General features: G+C 46.2%; 1 pseudogene across 1 annotated transcript in view; it reads right to left on the bottom strand.

Moving 5' to 3' along the window:
* Positions 1–2,020: 2,020 nt before the first annotated feature.
* The window catches only part of LOC311105472 (alpha-2-macroglobulin-like), a 41,374-nt pseudogene continuing 30,287 nt past the window's right edge, over positions 2,021–13,107 (bottom strand). The window contains exons 18-26 of the transcript in view: positions 5,519–5,681; positions 5,018–5,208; positions 4,517–4,732; positions 3,911–4,035; positions 3,383–3,473; positions 2,751–2,819; positions 2,479–2,587; positions 2,291–2,365; positions 2,021–2,131 (exon numbers count right to left, since the gene is read on the bottom strand). The product of the transcript in view is annotated as an alpha-2-macroglobulin-like (transcript). The remainder of the gene's footprint in view (positions 2,132–2,290; positions 2,366–2,478; positions 2,588–2,750; positions 2,820–3,382; positions 3,474–3,910; positions 4,036–4,516; positions 4,733–5,017; positions 5,209–5,518; positions 5,682–13,107) is intronic.

The following is a 13,107-nucleotide window of genomic DNA, read 5'->3' on the forward strand; positions in this document are numbered from 1 at the left end:
TGTTTTTCAACAGGACAATGACCCAACACACCTCCATGCTGTGTATGGTCAATTTTACCAAGAAGGAGAGTGATGGAGTGCTGCATCAGATGACCTGGCCTCCACAATCCCCCGACCCCAACCCAATTGAGATGGTTTTGGATGAGTCGGACGGCAGAGTGAAGGAAAAGCAGCCAACAAGTACTCCGCATATGTGGGAACTCCTTCAAGACTGTTGGAAAAACATTCCAGGTGAAGCTGGTTGATAGAATGCCAAGAGTGTGCAATGCTTTCATCAAGGCAAAGGGTGGCTATTTGAAGAATCTCAAATATAAAATATATTTTGATTTGTTTAACACTTTTTTGTTTATTACATGATTCCATGTGTTATTTCATAGTTTTGATGTCTTCACTATTATTCTACAAAGTAATAAATATTTAAAAAATAAAGTAAAACCCTTGAATGAGTAGGTGTGTCCAAACTTTTGACTGGTAGTGTAAATCAAGTATGCCCAGTTTATCATTTATCGACTGTAACAGATTGGTTTCCACCCTTACCATTCCGGATGGAGAAAAGGATCCATTTTCTGTGTCCGTCGAGGACTGTCGTTTTTTTGGGGGGATTGGTTCTCCATGTTTACTCTCCGTCATGTTTGGGTGTTGATTGTTTTGGTGATATTGGTCAATAAATGTCACTAGCCTTATAATTTGTTTTGTGTTGTTATCCATATTGAAGGGTATTACCCACGAGTATGTGGAGTTAAGTGCTAATATTTAGTCAAACGTACAGATATTGAATATTACGTGTTTATCTTGACGTGATCTGCACAGCTGTATTCATTCCGCCATCTTTAAGCCACACCTGATCTTGTCTTATCTTACCGTTGTCACTGTTGACTGTATTTCAGGGCTGTCTTCGATGTTCACGTCGTTCTAGCTTCAGCAATGCAATATGTACAGTATATGGCAATATAAGAGCCCAGAAATGTGAGAATCACTGTTGTAGGCTGGGCAGGGCACAAATGAAGAGAGCAGAAGGAAAAATAAGAGGAGTTGGGAGGGGGGAGGGGGTTTAAAGAGCTACTGTCCAATCAAGTGGGCTTGTGTTGCAGCTTCTCTGAGCAAAAAACAGGATGTATTTTATTGACATCTAAAGTGGAGTGTGATTGAATACTCTTTCTTGATATCAGATCAGCATGTACACTTGTTAACCCATAACAAGGACGTTTTTAATTTCCCATTGTTAAGTCATGAGGAGTCTTGCTACTCTTCAAAAGTACTGTTTTTCACAGCATACTCATATGTTCATAATTCTCATTATATGTTTTGATATATTTGTTAATATATTTAGTGAGCTGTGTTGTCAACAACAGGGCTCTATAGTATCTGTTTGTGTTATCTCGATTGTTCTGTTACTCTTTCTCTAAATGGATTTGTGAGATGTTTTCGATTACATCTTTCCATGCTCAATTAGCTCAATAAATTATTAGGAGATATTCATAATAGAGATTATAGCCACGACTCATTATGGGAATGATCAGGACAGGACGCATCCCCTTGTAAGATATTTGTTGAAGGGATTTAGAGTGAGTGGATTTCCTGGATCCCATTCCCTGATGAGAAATAAAAGAGAACCACACCTTGATTATTACTACAGGGGCCCATGATGATTACAGATGGAGGAAGAAAAAAGCTGAGAACCAAAAGCTTTGAGCAAAATTGAGAAATAACATTTACACACCTTTGTACAGTTGGCAACACCGATTAACAGCACATTGCAGCTCTCTGGAACTTAACAAAAACAATTTGTAGATCTTTTATGTTTACTGGACTCCCAATTACATATAGCTCATAAGTCTTCCCAAGTACCCCCTGTTGGATAGGCCAGGTACATCCATGGGTACTAGTTCCCCAGGAAGAGACTTACTGTCTTACATAAAGCCTTTCAATATTCCCCTTGTCTCCTGAGCCTAAACCTTTGAACTCATTGCTTGCCATAGTGTGACATCAAAACCTACACGAGAAAATGCTCAAGAATAGATTTTTAATGAAAAACTTTAATTCCAGTAAGTTACATCCTTTACTTGAGATCTTGAAAGATGCCTCAAGGGTTGCATGTGTGACCTCTGTTAATGTCATTTTCTTCTTACATCTGCAGAGCGGCAAATACAATGAATAGGGCCATGTAAATAATTCTGTAATAACAAATTGGCCAGCATTTAGGTAAAATGAATAAAGGAATATTGACCCAGTTAACTAAATGATGTATATCACATATAGTATATGGGTCAGGCCAGCTATATAAAATTACCAATAATTCCAGATAGTTCACCAGCTTGTAACCCCTACTTGCAAGGGAAGACATATTCTGTCTCTGCCTGGTCACCTGAATAAAACCAAAAATACAGGTAAGTCTCAGTAAATGAACACAAGTTAACTAAATGTTACTAAAAAGCAGAGGGGAAAATACATCTTGGGGAAGGTTAGATATAAACTTACTTGGCTGGTAGTAGTCATAGATCTTGACCACCGCAGGCTTTAGATTCTGTACTGGGAGCTCCTGTATGATGTCCAGGGTGTGGTTGAAAGGTTGGAATAGTGACGGTAACTGTTGGGAGAAAAAAAAAGCATTTTGGTTACAAGTATTTAAACCCTCCAAGCAGAAGTGTAATTTCAGCTTTGCTGACATTGAAGGACATTCCACACAAATTAATTCCATTACATTGAGTGTTATGTGCACTGTTTCAAACTGATGGATGGTTTGGTCTCACCTCTCTCAAGTACATTAACACATGGTCATCTTTAGTATCGACACGATCCACTAGAAGTGAACCTCTCAGCTGTGAAGACAAGCCATTCACTGATCATTCATATTGCATCGACAATGTTGTAACTTTAATGGGTTACAGAGTTAATGTTTACTGTTAATTTATTGAGCTGTATCTGAATATATTTTTATTTTACAGTTATTTACATATTGTATGTACAATAGTAATTGTATTAGAATTCACGTGATGGAGATTGAATGAACTACAGTATGTACATATTTCTGTTGTATTGGTTAGTATTGGATTACGCTATTGACTGCAAATAACAGAATGCCTTGCGACAGGAAGTAACAAAAATGGGAACGCGCCAGTTATGTACAAGTGACAAGTGATTATCCTAGCAACTTTCTTTTATTGTTTTTTAGAATCTAACGTGGCAAAATGTAACGTGAACCAGTATTATTACTAAAAATAAGCTTTCATCTTACAACCGACGTACCAAGTCATTACTTTGAAGATAGTTATTCTATAGACAAAAAAGGTCAGTATCAGAAAGGTTCACAGATGAGAGGCAAGAGCTACATGGAGAAAGGTCACAGGTAACACCATAAACGTATGTTATTTAAAAAACTCACCCTCCCCAAAGACTCTGGGTCTGGGGCAAAACCAGACAGCATTTTCAAATCCACTATAATCATATTGGTGGTCAGCTCCTTTCCATGATATCTGTGAAAGCAAAGAGATGCCTGTGATATCAAAGTTTGATTTTGATAAACAATAACCAAACTAATTTGATTATTTTAGCCATAAAAAGACCAGGTTGCCTGATATGTTTTCAAACTGTTACTGATCAAAGCCTAGGTAGAAACCAGTGGAGGCTGCTGAGGGGAGGACGGCTCATAATAATGGCTGGAATGGAATTGCATCAAACAGCTGGAAACCATGTGTTTGATGTATTTGATACAATTCCACCTATTCCGCTCCAGCCATTACCACGAGCCCGTTCTCGCCAATTAAGGTGCCACCAACCTTTCCAATAGGAAACCAAGTAATTTGGGTCAAGTCCATTCTGGAAGACATGCTCCATAATAACACTTTGGAGTGTTATTGATAAATCTATTCAAAGAATGCTTTTGTGAATGCAAATGGCCATTCATTCTTACTGAGATTGAAGTTTTAGCGTGACTCTGGGTCTCAAAGAGTTGCTGTTGCAGTCGACCTCTGGCTTCACCTTGATGTTGAGCGTTGTGCTGTCAGTAGGAGTAGGGATGTTGTAGTGGAGCGCCACCTGGGAAAGAAAAATAGAAAAAGTCAGGAGAGGCTTCTTCAATCAACAGTCTGGGCTCTGGATATCTGTATGATGGTTACTTAAATTCTTCAATTGTAACCATTGAGTCTTGAATAATATAACAATGGTTCTTGAGGAGTTACATTTCCCCAGCCCCATCCCTCAGCTCACAGGAGGTTGGTGGCACCTTAATTGGGGAGGACAGGCTCGTGGTAATGGCTGGAGCGGAATTAGTGGAATGGTAGCAAATACATCAAACACATGGTGTCCATGTGTTTGATGCTATTCCATTTGCTCTGTTCCACCCATTATTATGTGCCGTCCTCCCCTCAGCAGCCTCCACTGCCTCAGTTGTATACCAAATCAAGTGGCACAGGGCTGCTGTTTTGCAGAAAAAACATTCCCAGACTGTAGCTTTAGTGATAGATTAAACCGTATTTTGGCAACATAGGATTGGGAGGAGAGATGTGTATTCACTGACCTGCACTGAGGCACAAGCACTGCCCTTCACTTCCACACTGTACTTCCCTTCTGTGTCCTGCATCGCCCTCTCCTGGTAGAGAAGCTTGTTGTTTTGGTTAACTTCGAAAAGGTGCTGTCCCCCACTGGGAGACTGTACTGTCACTGTGCTGGTGCCCTCTCTACTGAACACCCTGGCGGAGTAGAGAGCTAGGGCCTGGAGGGCCACCACTGTGTCCTAAACACCAATAGAACACAGACAAATCTGTTCAAAAATAATGAAACTATCACATTTTACAGAAAGGGTCGATTTTTACATTGGTCAGTTCATAGAGTGACTATTTCCCATTTCCATCCATTATGATTTCTAGGCTCCATTTCAGTGGAAGTTAGACTCATCAGGCTTGACATGACAAGAAGCACACACATGCCTGTGATCTGGTAAAAGTCAAGGTAATAATGCCTCATTACTAGTGCACAGCACAGGGTGCCATTTCGGACCAGAGGTGTTTTGGAAGTATACCTGTGTGGAGGAGAAGCCTCCGTAGGCGTTCTGCTGCCTCACCAGCCACCTGATGATGCGGGAGGCGTAGCCCAGGTCAGTGGTAGACAGAGGGGAGGCACTGAGGGAAGCCAGCAGAACGTAGGAGCTGATCTCCACTGCCAGGGAGGCTGAGGTCTCTGAGGAGGTCTGAGTCCAGTGCAGGAGACCCCCTGAGGGACGAGGAGCGCGCGCGCACACACACACAGACACAAACACACACAAACACACAGAGAGAGAAAATAGGGCTAGCTTATTCATCACTATACAGGATACACAGTTCTTCTCTGACCCCCACAATGAATTATTTGACAAAAACTGAGTTCAAATTGTATTTGTGTTCTATAAAATGCTTTGGGTGTTTGATTGAGCATATTTGGAGAGCCAGGCGGGTGGAGGGTTTGCACTATTGGGATTACTCCATTGACTAACTCTATTAAGTCATGATAGCACAAACAGATCTTGGACCAGGATATGTCTCACCCTCTTGTAATGCGATCGTGTCCAGGTGCTGCAGAAGCTGTGCCCGGGTCTCCATGTTCCCTGGCAGGGTAAAGGTGTAGGCCATTAGAGCAGTAGTGTAGGTGTTGGACAAATCACTGGTGGAGTTCCTCAGGCAAGACAAGCTGCCATACACAACAGGATCCTGGAGCACAGAATAACAGAGCAACACGTTAAGAGACATGTTTTTGTTTTTTTTACCTTTATTTAACCAGGCAAGACAGTTGAGAACAAGTTCTCATTTACAACTGCGACCTGGCCAAGATAAAGCAAAGCAGTGCGATAAAAACAACAACACAGAGTTACATATGGGGTAAAACAAAACATAAAGTCAAAAATACAACAGAAAATATATATACAGTGTGTGCAAATGTAGCAAGTTATGGAGGTAAGGCAATAAATAGGCCATAGTGCAAAATAATTACAATTAGTATTAACACTGGAATGATAGATGTGCAAGAGATGATGTGCAAATAGAGATACTGGGGTGCAAATGAGCAAAATAAATAACAATATGGGGATGAGGTAGTTGGGTGGGCTAATTTCAGATGGGCTGTGTACAGGTGCAGTGATCGGTAAGGTGCTCTGACAACTGATGCTTAAAGTTAGTGAGGGAGATAAGAGTCTCCAGCTTCAGAGATTTTTGCAATTTGTTCCAGTCATTGGCAGCAGAGAACTGGAATGAATGGCGGCCAAAGGAGGTGTTGGCTTTGGGGATGACCAGTGAGATATACCTGCTGGAGCTCATACTATGGGTGGGTGTTGCTATGGTGACCAATGAGCTAAGATAAGGCGGGGATTTGCCTAGCAGTGATTTATAGATGGCCTGGAGCCAGTGGGTTTGGCGACGAATATGTAGTGAGGACCAGCCAACAAGAGCGTACAGGTCACAGTGGTGGGTAGTATATGGGGCTTTGGAGACAAAATGGATGGCACTGTGATAGACTACATCCAATTTGCTGAGTAGAGTGTTGGAGGCTATTTTGTAAATGACATCGCCGAAGTCAAGGATCGGTAGGATAGTCAGTTTTACGAGGGCATGTTTGGCAGCATGAGTGAAGGAGGTTTCTTTGCAAAATAGGAAACCGATTCTAGATTTAACTTTGGATTGGAGATTCTTAATGTGAGTCTGAAAGGAGAGTTTACAGTCTAACCAGACACCTAGGTATTTGTAGTTGTCCACATACTCTAGGTCAGACCCGTCGAGAGTAGTGATTCTAGTCGGGTGGGCGGGTGCCAGCAGCGTTCGATTGAAGAGCATGCATTTAGTTTTACTAGTGTTTAAGAGCAGTTGGAGGCTACTGAAGGAGTGTTGTATGGCATTGAAGCTCTTTTGGAGGTTTGTTAACACAGTGTCCAATGAAGGGCCAGATGTATACAAAATGGTGTCGTCTGCGTAGAGGTGGATCTGAGAGTCACCAGCAGCAAGAGCGACATCATTGATATACACAGAGAAAAGAGTCGGCCCAAGAATTGAACCCTGTGGCACCCCCATAGAGACTGTCATAGGTCCAGACAACAGGCCCTCCGATTTGACACATTGAACTCTATCTGAGAAGTAATTGGTGAACCAGGCTGTCACGACCGTCTGGGTAAGGAGTAGACCAAGGCGCAGCGTGTGAAACAAACATGACTTTAATTAGTTAAAGTTAAATATACAAAACAAGAAACGACTCGTGACGTCCAACGATAACACTGACCGAACACGGAACAAAAACCCACAAACCCAAAGTGAAACACAGACAGTTAAATATGGCTCCCAATCAGAGACAACCAGCAAACAGCTGACACTCGTTGCCTCTGATTGGGAGTCACACAGACCAACCTAGAAATAAACACAACAGAACTACCAACATAGAAACAGAAAACATAGAATGAACACACCCTGGCTCAACATAATGAGTCCCAGAGCCAGGGTGTGACAGTACCCCCCCCTAAAGGCGCGGACTGCGACCGCGCCTCAACTAAACAAACCAGGGGAGGGCTGGGCGGGCATACCTCCTCGGCGGTGGTTCTGGCTCCGGCCTTGACCACCACCCTTTAATACACCCCCCAATGCGCCCCTGGTCCAGTCTGGCCCCGCCGGCTGGAGCAGGACTGGACTTAACAGGAGCGGTCCTTTCCAGGCTGTCGACTCGCACCCCTGGCTTGGTGCGTGGAGGAGGAACGGGCCTTACCAGGCTGACGACGCGCACCCCTGGCTTGGTGCGTGGAGGAGGAATGGGCCTTACCAGGCTGACGACTCGCACCCCTGGCTTGGTGCGTGGAGGAGGAATGGGCCTTACCAGGCTGACTTCTCGCACCCCTGGCTTAGTGCGAGTGGCAGGAACAGGCCGGACCGGGCTGGCGACGCGCACCGTAGGTTTGGTGCGAGTGGCAGGAACAGGCCGGGTCGGGCTGGCGACGCGCACCGTAGGTTTGGTGCGAGTGGCAGGAACAGGCCGGACCGGGCTGGCGACGCGCACCGTAGGTTTGGTGCGAGTGGCAGGAACAGGCCAGGTCGGGCTGGCGACGCGCACCGTAGGTTTGGTGCGAGTGGCAGGAACAGGCCGGGTCGGGCTGGCGACGCGCACCGTAGGCTTGGTGCGTGGAGCAGGGACAGGCCGGGCTGGGCTGTCGACGCACACCGTAGGCTTGGTGCGTGGAGCAGGGACAGGCCGGGCAGGGCTGTCGACGCACACCGTAGGCTTGGTGCGTGGAGCAGGGACAGGCCGGACTGGGCTGGCGACGCACACCGTAGGCTTGGTGCGTGGAGCAGGGACAGGCCGGACTGGGCTGGCGACGCACACCGTAGGCTTGGTGCGTGGAGCAGGGACAGGCCGGACTGGGCTGGCGACGCACACCGTAGGCTTGGTGCGTGGAGCAGGAACAGGCCGGACTGGGCTGGCGACGCACACCGTAGGCTTGGTGCGTGGAGCAGGGACAGGCCGGACTGGGCTGGCGACGCACACCGTAGGCTTGGTGCGTGGAGCAGGGACAGGCCGGACTGGGCTGACGACGCACACCGTAGGCTTGGTGCGTGGAGCAGTGACAGGCCGGACTGGGCTGGCGACGCACACCGTAGGCTTGGTGCGTGGAGCAGGGACAGGCCGGACCGGGCTGGCGACGCACACCGTAGGCTTGGTGCGTGGAGCAGGGACAGGCCGAACCGGGCTGTGGAGACGGATAGGAGGCCTGGAGTGAAGAGCGGCCACCACCCGTCCTGGCTGAATGCCTACCCTCACACACTCTGTGTGAGGCATCCGCACAGGACGTACAGGGCGGTGTACCCCTGGCCTGGTGGCCTTCTGGATCCGCCCCCTTTTCTCCTCCGTCAGCCCCGTCGTCCATGCCGTGTGCCCCCCCCTAAAAATTTTCTGGGGTTGCCTCACGACCGTCCGACGACGACCCTGATCACGCCGTAGCTCCTCTCTACGGCGCCTCTCCACTGTCTCACTCCATGGCCGGCGATCCATCCCGGCCAGGATTTCCCCCCAAGTCCAGGACCCTTTACCGTCCAATATCTCATCCCATGTCCAGGCTGCCTGCTCCTGGACACGCTGCTCCTCTTTCGCCAGGGCCTTTCCCGGCGCTTCCTCCCATGTCCACCCCAAGGGCTGCCCCTGGACACGCTGCTTGGTCGTTGCATGGTGGGTTTTTCTGTCACGATCGTCTAATGAGGGAGACCAAGGCGCAGCGTGTGAAACAAACATGACTTTAATTAGTTAAAGTTAAATATACAAAACAAGAAACGACTCGTGACGTCCAACGATAACACTGACCGAACACGGAACAAAAACCCACAAACCCAAAGTGAAACACAGACAGTTAAATATGGCTCCCAATCAGAGACAACCAGCAAACAGCTGACACTCGTTGCCTCTGATTGGGAGTCACACAGACCAACCTAGAAATAAACACAACAGAACTACCAACATAGAAACAGAAAACATAGAATGAACACACCCTGGCTCAACATAATGAGTCCCAGAGCCAGGGTGTGACACAGGCGAGGCAGTCATTTGAGAAATTGGCCAGGTCGATGAAGACGGCTGCACAGTACTGTCTATTATCGATCGCGGTTATAATATCATTTAGGACCTTGAGCATGGCTGAAGTGCACCCATGACCAGCTCGGAAACCGGATTGCATAGCGGAGAAGGTACGGTGGGATTCGAAATGGTCGGTGATCTGTTTGTTAACTTGGCTTTCAAAAACTTTCGAAAGGCAGGGCAGGATGGATATAGGTCTGTAACAGTTTGGATCTAGAGTGTCACCCCCTTTGAAGAGGGGGATGACCGCGGCAGCTTTCCAATCTCTGGGGATCAAAGACGTTACGAAAGAGAGGTTGAACAGGCTAGTAATAGGGGTTGCGACAATTTCGGCGGCTAGTTTTAGAAAGAAAGGGTCCAGATTGTCTAGCCCAGATGATTTGTAGGGGTCCAGATTTTGCAGCTCTTTCAGAACATCAGCTGTGTGAATTTGTGTGAAGGAGAAGCGGGGGAGCATGGGCAAGTTGCAGCGGAGGGTGTAGAGCTGGTGGCCGGGGTAGTGGTAGCCAGGTGGAAAGCATGGCCAGCCGTAGCAAAATGCTTGTTGAAATTCTCGATTATCGGTGGTGATAGTGTTTCCTAGCCTCAGTGCAGTGGGCAACTGGGAGGAAGTGCTCTTATTCTCCATGGACTTTACAGTGTCCCAAAACTTTTTGGAGTTAGTGCTACAGGATGCAAATTTCTGTTTGAAAAAGTTAGCCTTTGCTTTCCTAACTGCTTGTGTATATTGGTTCCTAACTTCCCTGAAAGTTGCATATCGCGGGGGCTATTTGATGCTAATGCATTACGCCACAGGATGTTTTTGTGCTGGTCAAGGGCAGTCAAGTCTGAGGAGAACCAGGGGCTATATCTGTTCTTAGTTCTGTATTTTTTGAATGGGGCATGTTTATTTAAGATCGAGAGGAAATTACTTTTAAAGAACAACCAGGCATCCTCTACTGACGGAATGAGATCTATATCCATCCAGGATACCTGGGCCAGGTCAATTAGGAAGGCCTGCTCGCTGAAGTGTTTTAGGGAGCGTTTGACCATGATGAGGGGTGGTCGTTTGACCGCAGACCCGTTACGGACGCAGGCAATAAGGCAGTGATCGCTGAGATCCTGGTTGAAGACAGCGGAGGTGTATTTAGAGGGTAAGCTAGTCAGGGTGATATCTATGAGGGTACCCATGTTTACGGATTTAGGGTTGTACCTGGTAGGTTTGTTGATAATTTGTGTGAGATTGAGGGCATCTAGTTTGGATTGTAGGATGGCCGGGGTGTTAAGCATATCCCAATTTAGGTCACCAAGCAGTACGAACTCTGAGGATAAATGGGGGGCAATCAATTCACATATGGTGTCCAGGGCACAGCTGGGGGCTGAGGGGGGTCTGTAGCAAGCGGCAACAGTGAGAAACCTATTTCTGGAAAGGTGGATTTTTAGAAGTAGAACCTCAAACTGTTTGGGCACAGACCTGGATAGTATGATAGAGCTCTGCAGGCTCTCTACAGTAGATTGCAACTCCACCCCCTTTGGCAGTTCTATCTAGACAGAAAATGTTATAGTTGGGGATGGACATTTCAGAATTATTGGTGGCCTTCCTAAGCCAGGATTCAGACACTGCTAGAACATCAAAGGTTGGCGGAGTGTGCTAACGCAGTGAATAACTCAAACTTAGGAAGGAGGCTTCTGATATTTACGTGCAGAAAACCAAGGCTTTTACGGTTACAGAAGTCAACAAATGATAGCTCCTGGTGAGTAGGAGTGATACTTGGGGCTGAAGGGCCTGGGTTAACCTCTACATCACCAGAAGAACAGAGGAGGAGTAGAATAAGGATACGACTAAAGGCTTTAAGAACTGGTCTTCTAGTGCGTTGGGTACAGAGAATAAAGGGGGCAGATTTCCGGGCGTTGTAGAAAAGATTCAGGGCATTATGTACAGAAAAGGATTTGGAAGGATATGAGTACAGTTGAGGTAAACCTAAGCGTTGCGTAACAATGAAAGAGATAGCATCACTGGAGGCACCGATTGAGCCGGTCTCGGCGTGTATGGGGGGTGGAACAAAGGAACTATTTGAGGCAGTTTGAGAGGGATTTGGGGTTCTACAGTGAAATTGTATAATAAGAACTAACCCAAACAGCAATAGGCAAGGCATATTGACATGGGAGAGAGGCATAAAGCAATCACAGGTGTTATTAGAGAGAGCTAAGACAACAACTGGTAATGGCGATACATTTTGGGCTGAGACTGAGGCTAAACAGAATTAACAGGACAGGGTACCGTGTAAAGGAACAGTCCAGCAGGCATCAGCTGTGCAGCTGAGTGATCATAAGGTCCAGTGAACAGCAATATGTGAGTCCGAGAGCAGTTCAAATTGGTGCTTCAGCACAGCGAGCAGGAAGCACAGTTGTAGTTTGCGTGTGCTAGCGGGCCGGGGCTAGCAGATGGATCTTCGTGGTCGACATCGTAACAGGAAGCCTGTTGAAACCACATCAGACGATTTCGTCGGCAAACCAGTCGTGTTGGATCGGCGGGGATCAGTGTCAACACTAGGAGGTCCCATCCGGTTGACAGAGAGGTAGATAGCCGGGAGATGGGCCTGGCTCGAGGCTAGCTCAAGGCTAACTGGTGCTTGCTAAGGGGCAATGGTAATTAGCCAACAACAGGTTGCAGCTAGCTGGTTTCGATGATCCACCGCTAGGGTCCAGTGATTCCGGCAGAAAGTCCGATATGCTCTGGGTCGATAGCACGCTGTGCAGACTGGCCGACGAATTGTCCAGGCTAGAGCTAGAGCTGGCTGGTGGGTAGTGCAGGCCACGGACGATGGTGAAGACGCTAGCGGTGGCTAATAGCATGTAGCCATTCGGTTGCAGCTAGACTAGTTTGAGCTTAAGGTTCTTGATAAAAGATATAAAGAAATAATAGAATCCTTTCCACGTTGGGTGAGGCGGGTTGCAGGAAAGTATATTTAGTTAAAGAATGAAAAGTAAAATTGAGAGATATATACAAAATAGACAAAAAACGGGCTATTTACACTAGGACACAGAAAAAAACACGTCCGCACTGCTACGCCATCTTGGAAAGATACTTGCATGACAATACAAACAGATCTGGGACTAGGCTACAGACATTCATGCTGAAGCACTTCTAGTTTTTCAGTTTACAGTAGTAACTAAGCCTACTCAGTTTTAACAGCACAATACCATTTAGATCTGCTTATGGTAACATATTCTTATACTTATTGCATAGGCTACTTTGAGAGAAAAACATTATTTAACTGTGAATTTTAAATACACAATACACAACTCATTACATTGTAGATGACAGTTGATGTAAGAGGTACACAACAGTCTTCATATAGGAGGCTAATTCAGTTGCCTGTAATGGACATTGTTGTAGTGAGAAACAATGGTTATGTGGAGATGCTACTTACCGACTGTCACGATCGTCTGGGTAAGGAGTAGTAGACCAAGGCGCAGCGTGTGAAATAAACATGACTTTATTTAATTAAAGCACGAAAACCAAAACAAAACACGATTCATGAAGTCCACGGTTAAACA

This window comes from Coregonus lavaretus (genome assembly GCF_964263955.1).
Source record: "Coregonus lavaretus genome assembly, chromosome: 30".
Lineage (NCBI taxonomy): Eukaryota > Metazoa > Chordata > Actinopteri > Salmoniformes > Salmonidae > Coregonus > Coregonus lavaretus.